We start from the raw sequence: 12,873 nt of genomic DNA on the forward strand, positions 1-12,873 counted from the left end.
CTAGGAGCCGTTACGGATACTCAAAGACCTTAGAGCAGGATTTGGACTATGATAGTTTGGCTTGTATTGCATGTTTGTTACGTTTTGAACATTTTTCTTTTATTGATGATTGTGCAGGTCGTCACAATATTTCGTACATTCAACCATCTGGACGCTTTATAGTCCTGTTTTGTTTGCCATGTTTGTGTAGGTTGTCACAATATTTTGTACATTCAGCGTTCTGGACGTTTTAGTTTCATAGCTTTGTTTTGCTTGCCATGTTTGTGTTAGCCTTTTCTGGCCTCTCCATTTCTCCTTCTAGCTTCTGGTTGATGGAGACCTGATGCCCGCGTTTCTCTGGCTGGTTGGAGACCTGATGCCCCAGGTTCTCTAGCTGGTGGAGATCTGATGTCCCCGTTCCTCTGGCTAGTTAGAGACCTGATGCCTCCGTTCCTCTGGCTGGTGAAGACCTGATGCCCCCGTTCCTCTGGCTGGTTAGAGACCTGATGCCCCTGTTCCTCTGGCTGGTTGGAGACCTGATGCCCCTGGTTCTCTGGCTAGTGGAGACCTGACGCCCCTAGTTCTCTGGCTGGTTGGAGATCTGACGCCTCTGGTTTTTTCTGTTGGTGGAGACCTGATGCCCCTGGTTCTCTGGCTGGTGGGAGACCTGATGCCCCCGGTCCTCTGGGTGGTTAGAGACCTAACACCCCCAGTTCTTCTGCTGGTGGAGACCTGACGCCCCTAGTTCTCTGGATGGTAGACCTAATGCCCCCGGTTCTTCTGCTGGTGGAGACCTAACGCCCCTAGTTCTTTGGCTGGTGGGAGATCTGATGCCCCTGGTTCTTCTGCTGGTGAAGACCTGACACCCCCGGTTCTTTGGCTGGTGGAGACCTGACATCCCTGGTTCTTCTGCTAGTGGAGTCCTGATGCCCTCGGTTCTGTTACTGATGGAGATCTGATGCCCCCGTTCCTCTGGGTAATTGGAGACCTAATGTAGCTGGTTGGAGACCTGATGTCCCTGGTGATGCCCCCGATTCTCTGGCTGGTGGAGACCTGACGTCCCTGGTTCTATGGCTGGTGGAGATGTTATGCCCCCGGTTCTTCTGGATGGTTGGAGACTTGATGCCCCCGTCTCTTTAACTATTTGTGAGGTTAGTGCCCTCGGTTTCTTGGTGATGTAAGGCTAGCGTCTATGGTTTCTGGTTGGTGGGGACCTTAAATCTCCAAAGCAAACCATTTTCGGATGAGGAATCCTTCTGTTCCTTTTGTGTTGTTGGAGAAGTGTTCTACATCTCTATCGGAGGACTTTGATGCCCCCTGCTATCAAATTTTTATCTCTGGGTAGCGGAGGCATGTTGCCTGTTCTGTAATTCATCTGGAGGTAGAGGCTTGTCGTCCGTTGATCCTTGTGGCTCTGGAGTTTTCTTTTGAGGGTACCGGACTCTAGGATGTCGTTTCTGGAGCGTATTCCTGCAGATAGCGGTTTGGCGGTTGCTGCTTCTTGAGTTTCTAAAGCTGATTCCTGAAGGTAGTGGTCTGATGGTTGCTGCTTCATGAGATTCTGGAGCTGATACTTGAAGAGTGGGTTTTTATCCTTGCGTCGTACTTTGTGTTGTCCCCTCATTGGACCGTTGAGTTTTTTGGTCTGGGAATTTTTGGGGTAAGAGGTTAGAAACCCGTCTTGTTTCTTGGAGGAAGGCTCGACGCCTTTTTTGCATACTTTTGGAGTATGGGACCGGAAGCCCGTCTTGTTGTTGGCTATTTCTGATAATGGGGCCACGTTGCCTGTTACATAGTGGAAAGTTTGGTGCTTGTTGTGAGGACTTTGATACCCCATCATTCTGTGATGAAGACTGTGATTCCCCATGTCATCTGGGATAAGGGTTTTGATGTCTCCTTGAGATTTTGGGATTCCGTCTTAGGATTGCGGTGGCATGTCTGCATAAAGACTATTGAGAGGACCTTGACGTCCACTGTCATCCGTATGTCCTCCTCCCGGTAATAGAGGCGTGTTGCATGTCTGCGTCTTTCTGGTAGTATAGAGCCTTTGGAGTCTGCTCTGGGGGCCTTGATGCGTCCTGCTATCCGGATGTCCTTCGTAGGAAGGTAGAGGCATAGCGCCTAAGTTCAGTATGAGGCCAGATGAGGGTTTTGATGCCCCCTGCTATCCGTATTTCCGCCTCAGGATAGTAGTGGTATAGTGCCTGTTCCGGATTGCAGAGGCTTGGAGCCTGTGTTTATTGAGGTGTATCTTGCTTGTGGGAGCTTCTGGGCCTGCTTGGGACGTCCAAATTTGCAAACATTTGCCCCATTTTTCATTTTGCTGAGCTTGTTTGTTGTAGACTCGGTATTGCCCCCATTGAATAATTCAGTTTTCTGGTGGGGGACTGGATGTTTCAATGAAGAGTCTTGCTCTTGTTTTGCTCAATCTGGCCCCTATAATCTGGCTTTGGATAGATCGATTTGTAATTTCCATGACAGTTTATGCGCATTTCAACAATTACATGGCGCTACTGGAAGTGTATTTGATTATTATTATCATTTTATTATTTTCATTGTATTAAAGATTATGCTTTAGAATTTATGTTCGTTTGTCTATCCTTTATAGGTACATGTGCTGGTCAATAATCATGGCATACATGCTTGAAAAGAGATCTATATCGCTAACTGATTGCTTGACATTCTAGCTGTTGACTGGGTACTGGATAGAGCAGTCAGTAGCATGGCTGCAAGACAAGGGGTTAGTGTGTGATGCATGTATGTTGCTGTATCCACAAGGGGTTAGTATGATTTCTATGATGCTGGATGCATGAGATGCATTATATGCAGATGCATGAGCTGGAGGGTTAGTTTTGAACACATAGCATGTAGCAAGTTCGGGACACAGATATCACAGAGACACGTTGTTCCTTCCAACCTTATTTCTCCCACACACGCGTTCCGGGTGAGGTTTATTCCTAGGTGGTTTGGTCTGGGCCCTCGCATCGCAATGCACGAGTCGACGTTCCTGCAAAAAAGCCCTCTTCTAGCAATTCTAAAGCAAATAGAGAACATTTGTTGATGTAATGACTCTAAATCCCATTCTGGAAGGAGTTGAAAAACATGTAGGATGGACGTGGAAGTCCGTTTTGAAATCTGGAGTATGATTTAGCCTGGCGGTTGTATCTAGCGAAAGGAGTTTTCACTAGACTAGTTATTAGAGGTTTGATTAAGAGAAGGTGTATCACTTAATCAAATTTGTTTCTTTTAGGTCTGGCCTAACTGGATGTTTTGAAAATCTTGTTTTGAAACTGGGAAAAATTTGTTAGGCCGGACCTAAGACTGAGATTGAAATAGTAGTTTTTGAAACATTGGATTTAGAATCATTATATTGGGTTGATCATAGAGGGTATTGTCTAAGCTGTAATGCATGTGGGCTGAGTCATTGGGTTTTGGTAGTAACCGGTTTAAGGCTCCCACAGTCAAATATACCTTTAATAGGTCTCCTGAATCACAAGTACAATCGACCGAGGTACTGGGCTGTGAGTGATACTACTCCGCATAAGACGTTCTGGACAGTGGAGTGCAAAGCAAGAGCGTGAGAGTGGCTATGAGTATCGGGGCTGGATAGGGACTCCTAGAGAGTAGGTGAGAAGAGAATTTTCTAATGCAATGCAACAGGTGCGAATATGTCTGGAAAATACAGCCGGTGATTGATAAGGCGCAAACTGTGCGGCTTAGGTCCATGGCAACCGTTTTTGAAAAAATTATGAAAACATTTTTAAGTTTATGTTTTAAAAACAGTTGTTTTAGTCCCTAGTGGAGTCGCCACTGTGAGCGGAGCGGGGTTCGGGGGCCGCTCGCCCAAGGCTTTTGGCTGACTTCTCGATCTGGAAATAGTTTGAAAAATGGATTCGCCACCTAGTTCAACTAGGAAATACCTTTTAATCGACTGGATAGACTATCGTGCAACGGACCAAAGACAAGGGTTCGAGGACCTCCCCGAGTTTCATGTTCTTGGCTTATCTGTTACCGGCTTTATTTTCTGGACATATTCGTTTTATATCTCATCTCAACAGTATATGCAGTTCATAGGATATGAAAGCTGTAAATAAACAGTGATGAAAGAAGTAACACTACTAGAAAAACTGGTTATAGTGACGGAAATTTGTGATGGAAAAAATCCGTCACAAATTTGTGACGGATTAGTGAATGTTTTGTGACAGATTTTAAATTTGTAATAGATTTTTGACGGAAACTGCCGTCACAATATTTGTGATGACAATTTTTGTCACAAATCCGTCACAAAATATTTGTGACGGAAAATCCGTCACAAAACCATCACATGTTATGACGGGTTTGTGACAGTTTTGCCGTCACAAATATTTTGTGACGGAAAAATCCGTCATAAATATTCAAATAGTTATTGTCTGGCATAATTCCGTCACAACAGCTCATTATTTCCTTCACAATTTAAGTAAGAAATAATTATTATTTTTTTGGCAAGTTGCCCCTTTTCTTAAGTGAGAAATTATTTGCAATAGAGTTAGGGTTTGTGTTGCTGCAGTTTCCTCTCTTTTCACAATTTCAAAATTAGGGTTTTTGGCAAAATAATAAATCTCCTCCTTGCTTATCACTGATTCCGTTCCTCCGCTACAAATGTTGTTGCCTCTGACTTCGTTCCTCCGCTTCTGCTCTTTCCGCCTTCTCCGCCGCTGACTCCGTTTAAATAATCATAGGAAGAATACATTGTTTTGTCTTCTCCGCCGCTGACTCTGTTCGTCCGCCACTACTGTTGCCGCCACCTCTGTTGCTTATCAAGTCGCCTCTTTAACTTCCTCTCTTCGTCCTCATCTCTTTCATACCTTTAATTGATTCAGAAACTTTTTTTAAATTTTTTCAAACAATTCATGTATAGTTATGTGTCATTCCAGTTTTAAATTTTAAGGTTGGATTCTTCGTCTCAGAGAATGAACGAGCAAAAGTTGAAAGGGAAACCTCAAACCCTGTGTTCTGTACCTTGTTAAAGAGAAAAACCAGCTCTGCACTATGAGAACTCGAGAAATTGTAGGTTTTAAACCATGTTTTTCTTTAATTTTATATTAACTGCTTGCTAAATTTGTTCCATAGGCAACAACTGTGTTACTTTTTAATCATGAAACAGCAAAGTTGAGAGAGAGAGAGCTTGGGGTTTATTTTCTAAAGGAGGCAAAATGGAGGCCTGAAAGGGGAAATTAGGCTAGATCAAGCCCTAATAAGTTCCAGATGTTGGTGGAGGATATTAGGGAGGCTGTACTTGTAAGTGTTCTTATTTTTATTCTTTGTCATCTGAAATGAATTTTACTTTTGATATTTATGTTTATGCGAATTGTTATTCTTTATGAAGTTTTGATGCTTTAGTTTTTGATTCAAATGCTTTAGTTTTGATTTAGAAGCTTCATTTTTGATTTAAATGCTTGAGTTTTTTATTCTAATGCTTGAGTTTTTGGTTCACATGATTTAGTTTATTGGGTTATTGTTCCAAAGGCTGACTGTCATTAGCTAATTAATTGTGAATTAGGCATTAATTTTTTCAGTTGGCATATATTATGAAGTTTCTGCTGGTTTGGTACTATACTTTTAGACTGTCAATGCAGTTTAACATGTTCATATTAGGAAAAAGATCAATTTAACTTTTTTTGATTTTGCATATCGGTGAGATTTTGGATTAATCATAAGCACCTATCTATGATTCTTCAAGCCATCTTATTTTGTTAATATGCATACATTTGTGGTGCCATTAGGAACATCTTGTGTGATTTCTATATGGCATCTAATGTATGATTAGCCGTTACTCATAATTTTTATCAATTAAACTCCTTATGAAGATAGTATTTGTATACATTTGTCAAATGTTTTTCAAGTTTAACATCTCTATATTTTCTTGAATTTTATGTTTGGCAGGCAAGTGATGTCCTTGCTATGGAGTTTCTACAGAAGGATGTCCGCCTTGCTGCTAGTAGAGAGTTAGAACGTGAGTAAATTCTTACCTTCTAGTGCTCTGTTTTTTTTTTTCAATTGTCTGCCTATTGTTCTTATGAGATACTTGTTGGAACAGACTGCGAGAAGTTCCATTGTTTGAAACTTTGAAAGATATGCGAAGGACTAGTTCAGTGATAAAAAAATTGTTATCAATTCATTGCTATCAGCTAGAATCATCAAGGGGAAATTCATTTTTCCCATTGAGTTCCCAAATGAATGTACATCATCAAGATTGTCGTTGTGGTGCATCATCAAGATTGTCGTTGTGGTACATCATCAATGGCTCATATGTGTTAGTAGTTATTCTTTTTATCTTTGTACGATGTTCCACTGTACAAGTATTTTTATTTATCTTTGTATAGTTTAATTAATGCTTCCGATGTCTTTATGTATATATAAACAATAATGTTTATTATTAATATATTTTACAAATTGATGGGTAGCGTTTTTTTTTTGCAAGTTTTTCTTTTAATAATGAAATTTTAGATATTCATTATATTTGTTAAGATCCTTTAATAAATCAAATATATAAATAATAATTTAAATTGTATATAATTAAATTAGTGGTAAATCGGTGATGGAAACAATCACTATTTTGTAACTAATTTTGTGACGGATTTATCCGTCACTAATTACAATTCGTCACAAATCTGTCACTAATATGTGACGGATTTGTGACGGCTTTATCCGTCACTAATTCCAATCCGTCATAAATCCGTCACAAATTAGTGACGGATTTGTGAAGGAAATTCCGTCATTAATTTTGTGACGGATTCTTCTGTGTTGATCAAGGGCTTTTGTGACGGAATTGTTCATGACAATTCCGTCATTAATTTGTGACGGATTTAATTTCCGTCACAAATTACTTGTGACGCCAAAATGGCAACGGACAAAACTCCGTCACAAATCCGTCACAAATGGCAGTTTGTGACGGATTTGTGAGGGATTTTTCCGTCACAAACAGCCTGTTTTTTTGTAGTGTAAACACGTTTAACGTGCATATGACTCTATCTGGACTGGCATTTGAGGCAAGTAGCAGGTACTCCTAAGCATACATCTAACCCTAGAGGTTTCTAGCAAATAGCATAATTCTGGCTGGTATGGATTTTTACATGCACAAAGCCTAAAACCGGATGTATAAATGTGATTGATTGATTTTATTAGGCGAGTCTTGAAAAACCTATACAACTGTTACTATGTTTTCATATTAGTCCTATGATGTCTAAGTGATGGGATGGATTTGCATTAATGACTCTACACTAAATTATCGTTGACTTTGAGTGCCTCGCACTCGCGCGGGTTTTGACCATCGGTTTGTCAGAATGGGCTTTCAGTCAGAGCACGAGAGTTGTGCGTCTCGTCGGTCCGGTTCTACTGGTTTGATTCTGAGTCGATTCTGAGTTCGGGTTAGCCCGAAATCGGCTCTGGAAGTTGCTGGTTTGCTGGGCCTCGGGCTCGTGGGCCCGGTTTATACACTATGTTACATATTTGGACTTCTGGGTTCATTTTACATCGGGTCTGGCCCGTTACAATACAGAATATGACTCTACACTAAATTATCTACATCTAGGTTCAAACTGGGTCTGATTTGTAGTCTGGATGGGGCCGGAAACACGTCTGGAAGTATGGATCAAAGTTTGGAAGATCTGGGAAGCAAGTCTGGGAGTCTGGGAAAGGAGGAGCACGACGCCGGTTCATAGTGCCGGCGCCGGCAGTTTAAGACGGCGGCGCCGCCGATTCTTTGTGGCGGCGCCGTCGGTCGCAGCGGCGGCGGCGGCAGTTCGTCGACAACAGTTCTTGGATTTTTGTTTTGCTTCGTTCTCACTCGCTTTAGCTCCTTTTTTCATGCAAAAGTAGTCAAAACCACATAAAATCGAACAAGGAATCCAACAAACATATAATCGAAGTGTTTTAAGCTCATCTACACGAATTTATATTTCTGGGCAGCAACTATTTTTATGGTTTTCTTAAGGAAAAATTAGCTAAAATCTACCTACAACATTCATTCAAAGGTGTTCAATCGATTGTTTTCTGGTTCTAAGCATTAAAAACAGCTAATTACAGTGATTAACATGCTTTTTCATCAAAGTTTATTGTGATTAAGAAAACATCAAATTAATTGATTAAAGCTACTTTAATTGCAAAATTCGCAAATAACCTAAACATGCAACCTAAACATATTTACAACAATTATGGCAATCATATATGCAATATTTATGGCAAAATCAAAGGAATTTAATGAGGGTCCTTAGAAGTACCATTCTCGGTCCTTAGCTCGTTTACTGGCGAAGTGGATGCGGAATCCAGCTTCGAATCTGTGCAGGGCTTGTGTTCTTGGAGAATCAACACGTGTTCCGTGTTTTCAAGACTGGATTTTAGTGTGTGTGTGTGTGTGTGTGTGTGATTTTTGGATTTGTTATTCTAGGGCGGTGGCCGAATTTTCTGTCTGTCTGTCTAGGGTTTGTGTGCCACCTTTAGGCAGGCTGGCTTAAGACTGTATTTATAGGGATTAGGGGTGACCTAGGTTTTAGTTACAGTCTTCTAGGGTTTAAACTGTTAAGTGATAAGTCATTAGGTGTTAAGATTAGCATGAAACTCTATTTAATTAATTAAATTCGTATCACAGATTGGTGGCTAAGTAAAAGATTGCTAAAAGTCCGCTTTGGTGCCTAAAAGTGTTAAAAAAGGCTACTAAGGTCCTATGGGTTTGGATAAGGTCAATTTCAGTCTGTCAAACTTGCAAATTGGCCCATAAACTTCTAAGGTATGGCAATTAGTCCAATTTCTAGACTTAGATTACAATCTCTTTGGATTTTTATGGGCTATTCACACCAAATTACATTTTAATCCTCCAAGTTTACAGCTGTACACATATTACGCCAGCTTAGATTCCAGCAAGCAAATCAATAGCTCGTCACCTGGACAGATTTCTCTGGAAATCATCACTGGACGCTTCAGTTCCTTATCACTTTTTACCTGTCCGAAAAATAGGTGTCTACAACTAGCATTCCAGTTTGACTTACTATTCCTTTATACACTTACTATTATCTTTTTTATAGCTTTACTCATATCGTTCCAACTATACACTTTTATGACTTCATAGTACCTCTTCGTGGTACTTTGACAAAACACTTTATGTGATACTCAGAATATACGTGTCTAGTTCACACAATCTATCGTCTTTTTTAGTATTTTGTCAATAATACTGAAATAGCAAATTTTTCTTTTCTACTTTACATCTAGCACATACTCCGGTTGAGTATTTCTAACTTAGACTCTTTCTGAGTTAATCACTTCATATTGGTCTCATACTTGATTGAGCCAATAGATTTGTAAGGTTTGAGACGTGTAACAATACCTTGCACGATTTCTAGAACAGTAATGTAGTATGCATATAATTTTTACAAACCTCCACACATTCAATGTGCTACTCTAATTCACAATCCACTAACAGTTAACATTACAGTTAGATTACATAATCTCTACATTATATTCTTCTTATGTAAAATATTCAACTTTCACTGACTTCCAACTCGTACGTATCTTACACATCGTACTATGAAAGTAGTGTCTCTTGACTCCTATCACAATGTCTCTTATTGTCTTAAATAGTTTGCACGTCGTATTACACTATTAGTGTCTTTCGACTTTCGATGCAACTATAACTATTGTCAATTTCTAATCATGTATTGGCAATTTACCTTGTGCTTTCTCAGTCATCGAGGAACATTTTCTATATCTCAATCATGTTCTATCACAACATAACTCTACTTGACTCTTTCAACATCTTTTGAATAGTGCTAGTGCTTGCACTATAGTCAATCATTCCTTTATAAATCCTAACTTACAATCATACGTTGATTTGCCCAATCAAATTTTGCACTTTCTTAATTGAATTACATTGCCAATGCAAAGATTGTTAAAACTCTTGCAAGCAATGTTCACAATATACTGTGGAACTCGAGAAATTACCAATTTCTTTAATCATACAGATTACTTCCCCTTGTTAACCACTTGAATCTTTCTCAAATCAACTAGATATCATCTAAAATTTCTAGTGTTTCCGAATTGTCACTTACATTTGGAAATCTTTACTTAATTTTGACATTTTCTCAGAATTTGTAACACTGGTCGCACACATTGTGCGTTTCTTTCCTCTATTAGTCACACAGACTCATTCTCCATTAACACCACTTCTAAAAATAATCTAGAAATAACTTGACCACTTGTTCTTATATAGCTCATATAGGACAATTGAAGTGTTTACTCACTTCCTATCCACATTAGAACTAGTAGTACTCATACTACGTTCTACAAATCCACTTATTAGATTTAACTTATGCTACCTTCACGATAGGTTGTATCCTAACCTTTTTCGTGTCCACGTTTTTCAAACGTGTGAGACGTATTTCTATTATACTTCTCTATTCCTCTTCGTGCAATACTCGTTTGTACTCTTATAATTGTATCTACTACTGACATCTTTCCTGTCATTGTACCTTATCTCAATCTCAATTGAGCTTAAATTAGTGACTTTACTTACATCATATCTAGGTAAAGTCAAAATTACTATTGCACGTATCGATAAAACATTTCTATGTTACTCTTAATATCGAACAACACCAATAGCAACTTATGTTCTCTCTTCTTCATCTGCATGTATAGCTTATATAATTCTTTAATATAAGCTCTTAGACTCAATGCTTACTTTCCGTGTAATAAGCGATTTACCTTTCAGTCGTACGCCTATTTCATCGTAACTCGTTTCATACAACTTTACTTTCTATATCTCCTCTTTATCTTCTTACATAGATTTACTACATGTTGTTTCCCTTCATGGGTCTACAGTCTTTTTCCTTTCATTATTACAGAGCTCTTATCTGGATATCTCTACTTTTAAAATATTGTTTATCTCAAACTATGGCTTACTCAGAATATTTCATCTATTATGTGCATAACCTTCATACCATACATTTTTTGTCTGATAATGGCTAAGTATTGCCTCTTAGCTTTCTATTTATAGCCTTCATCGCTTACAGCTAAAAGTCACTCTCAATGCTCTATAACTATTACTGCATTTAATTAACCGACTATCAATTTCTCGCTCCGATTTCATAACATTCATATTTAAAATAAAAAAAATTAAACATGTGTTTCACGTTTTCCAGTTTTGGTCGGCCATACTTTACACATTTCTGGCCCGATATTCATATACATGTACTTTACATGTATATTCCGCACAAGCTAACCAAGACTTCACAGTCTTTAGGCCCGATTATCGTAATTTTCACAATTTCAAACCACTGTTTCACAACAGTTTTCAAATTCATTTACATATATATGGAGCTTACATTGATAATCCTAAGTTAATTAAACTCGATGCTTCATAATTTCATCACTTACACTTTGGGCTTATTGCCAAAATTCACGCAAGTTTTCCATCGTTGCTTTCAAAAACAACCATCACCTATCTCTCTATTCGAAGATCACATCGGTTAATCTCTAGGTAACCTCGTCTTAAGAATATCATATTCCAAAATTAAACCGATCCAATGGTTCAATTAAAAGATATCAGGGTTTTACTATGCACTGTATGTTTTCAGACATCATCTGAAACTTACTTCATCAATACTATCTTCATCTACTACACCTTGAATTGTGTGTCCCCTACATACCTTGAGTCTTCTTATACTCAAGTTATACTATCGCTAGTGAGAAATTGCGTATTTCTAACGTTTTAATCACTACTTGATCAGTAGGTTCTATCTCTCCTTTCTTACACTTAGTGTCTCAAGGTACAATGCCTTGGACATCTTATTAAGGATATGTCTATCCCTAACTTTTCGTAACTCAGATATTTATTGCTATCCGAATACATGTTGTAGTTCATTGAACTATAACTCGCTTCTGCGTTCTTGACCATAACTGTATTCTCCAACTTTCGTTCTTGTATACTTCTGTTGCCTTCTCGAGAATCGCTTACTACTTGATCTTGCGTATTTACTTTTATTACATTGGATCTAGGTATACTTACCAAGAAAACAAATCTGTTTGAAATATTTGAATCATTTGTGCGCACTTTCAAAACGATTTGTTTAAAACTCACTTTTTAAACATCTGTATAATTGTGCAACAGGGCAATGACATCTCTCATCCCCAAAGAGTTTCTCTTGCAAATCACTTTTCTGTGATATATATATATATATCAATGTATATGATGCATGTCCTATAAAAATCATTTTATGTATGTATATATATATATATATATACATATATAATTTGGATATGCTTTTCTAAAGTGATTCTTGCAACATACGTCGACGCTAATTATGAGCACAATTACTCCTTTAAAATCATTTAATTGAATAACCATAACATGTTACATAATTTTGGTTTGTAAGTTCTTCGGACCTTAAACTCTGTATCTAGTAAGATTTTCTTCATAACTACTCCACTTCTCTGAATTCGTACTTCCTATGTATATTATCGAATCACTTTGATAGTGTCTTCACGTTTTTTCATGCTTAATATTCAAGCATCGATATCGAGTCGTGTAGATCACAGGCACGCGTATATCGCAGTCTTATATCCTATAAGGTAAGGCCGAGAACCTATGAAATATAAGAATATGTGCAAAAGACATGACTCGAATCCTACGTGCTGCAGTAGTTTCTATGAGTACCTATGACATCTACCCCATACTCCAAAATCATGTATCAACAATATTTTTAAATTCTCGAGTCTGGGAACCATTGCTCTGATACCAACTTTTACACGACCCGATTTCCACCCGAAATTCGAGCCGAGACTGGCGTTAGGGAATGGGAGTGGTTGCTCCAAAACCCGTAGGATTTAAAAACATAAAAAGGTTTGCAAACTCGTTGCAGAAATACT

The 12,873-nt window shown here is 38.6% G+C and overlaps 1 long non-coding RNA gene across 2 annotated transcripts; it reads left to right on the forward strand.

The window, feature by feature from the left end:
- Positions 1 to 4,454: 4,454 nt before the first annotated feature.
- Positions 4,455 to 6,421, forward strand: LOC126660875 (uncharacterized). 2 transcript variants are annotated; one of them, XR_008789703.1, is made up of 4 exons: positions 4,455 to 5,025; positions 5,123 to 5,256; positions 5,902 to 5,971; positions 6,056 to 6,421. It is a non-coding gene; the product is annotated as an uncharacterized LOC126660875 (long non-coding RNA). The 2 variants fall into 2 exon arrangements; XR_007635459.2 differs by having other exon boundaries at positions 4,457 to 5,256.
- The last annotated feature ends 6,452 nt before the right edge of the window (positions 6,422 to 12,873 follow it).

The sequence above is a fragment of the Mercurialis annua genome, linkage group LG8, assembly GCF_937616625.2.
Source record: "Mercurialis annua linkage group LG8, ddMerAnnu1.2, whole genome shotgun sequence".
NCBI classification, from domain to species: domain Eukaryota; kingdom Viridiplantae; phylum Streptophyta; class Magnoliopsida; order Malpighiales; family Euphorbiaceae; genus Mercurialis; species Mercurialis annua.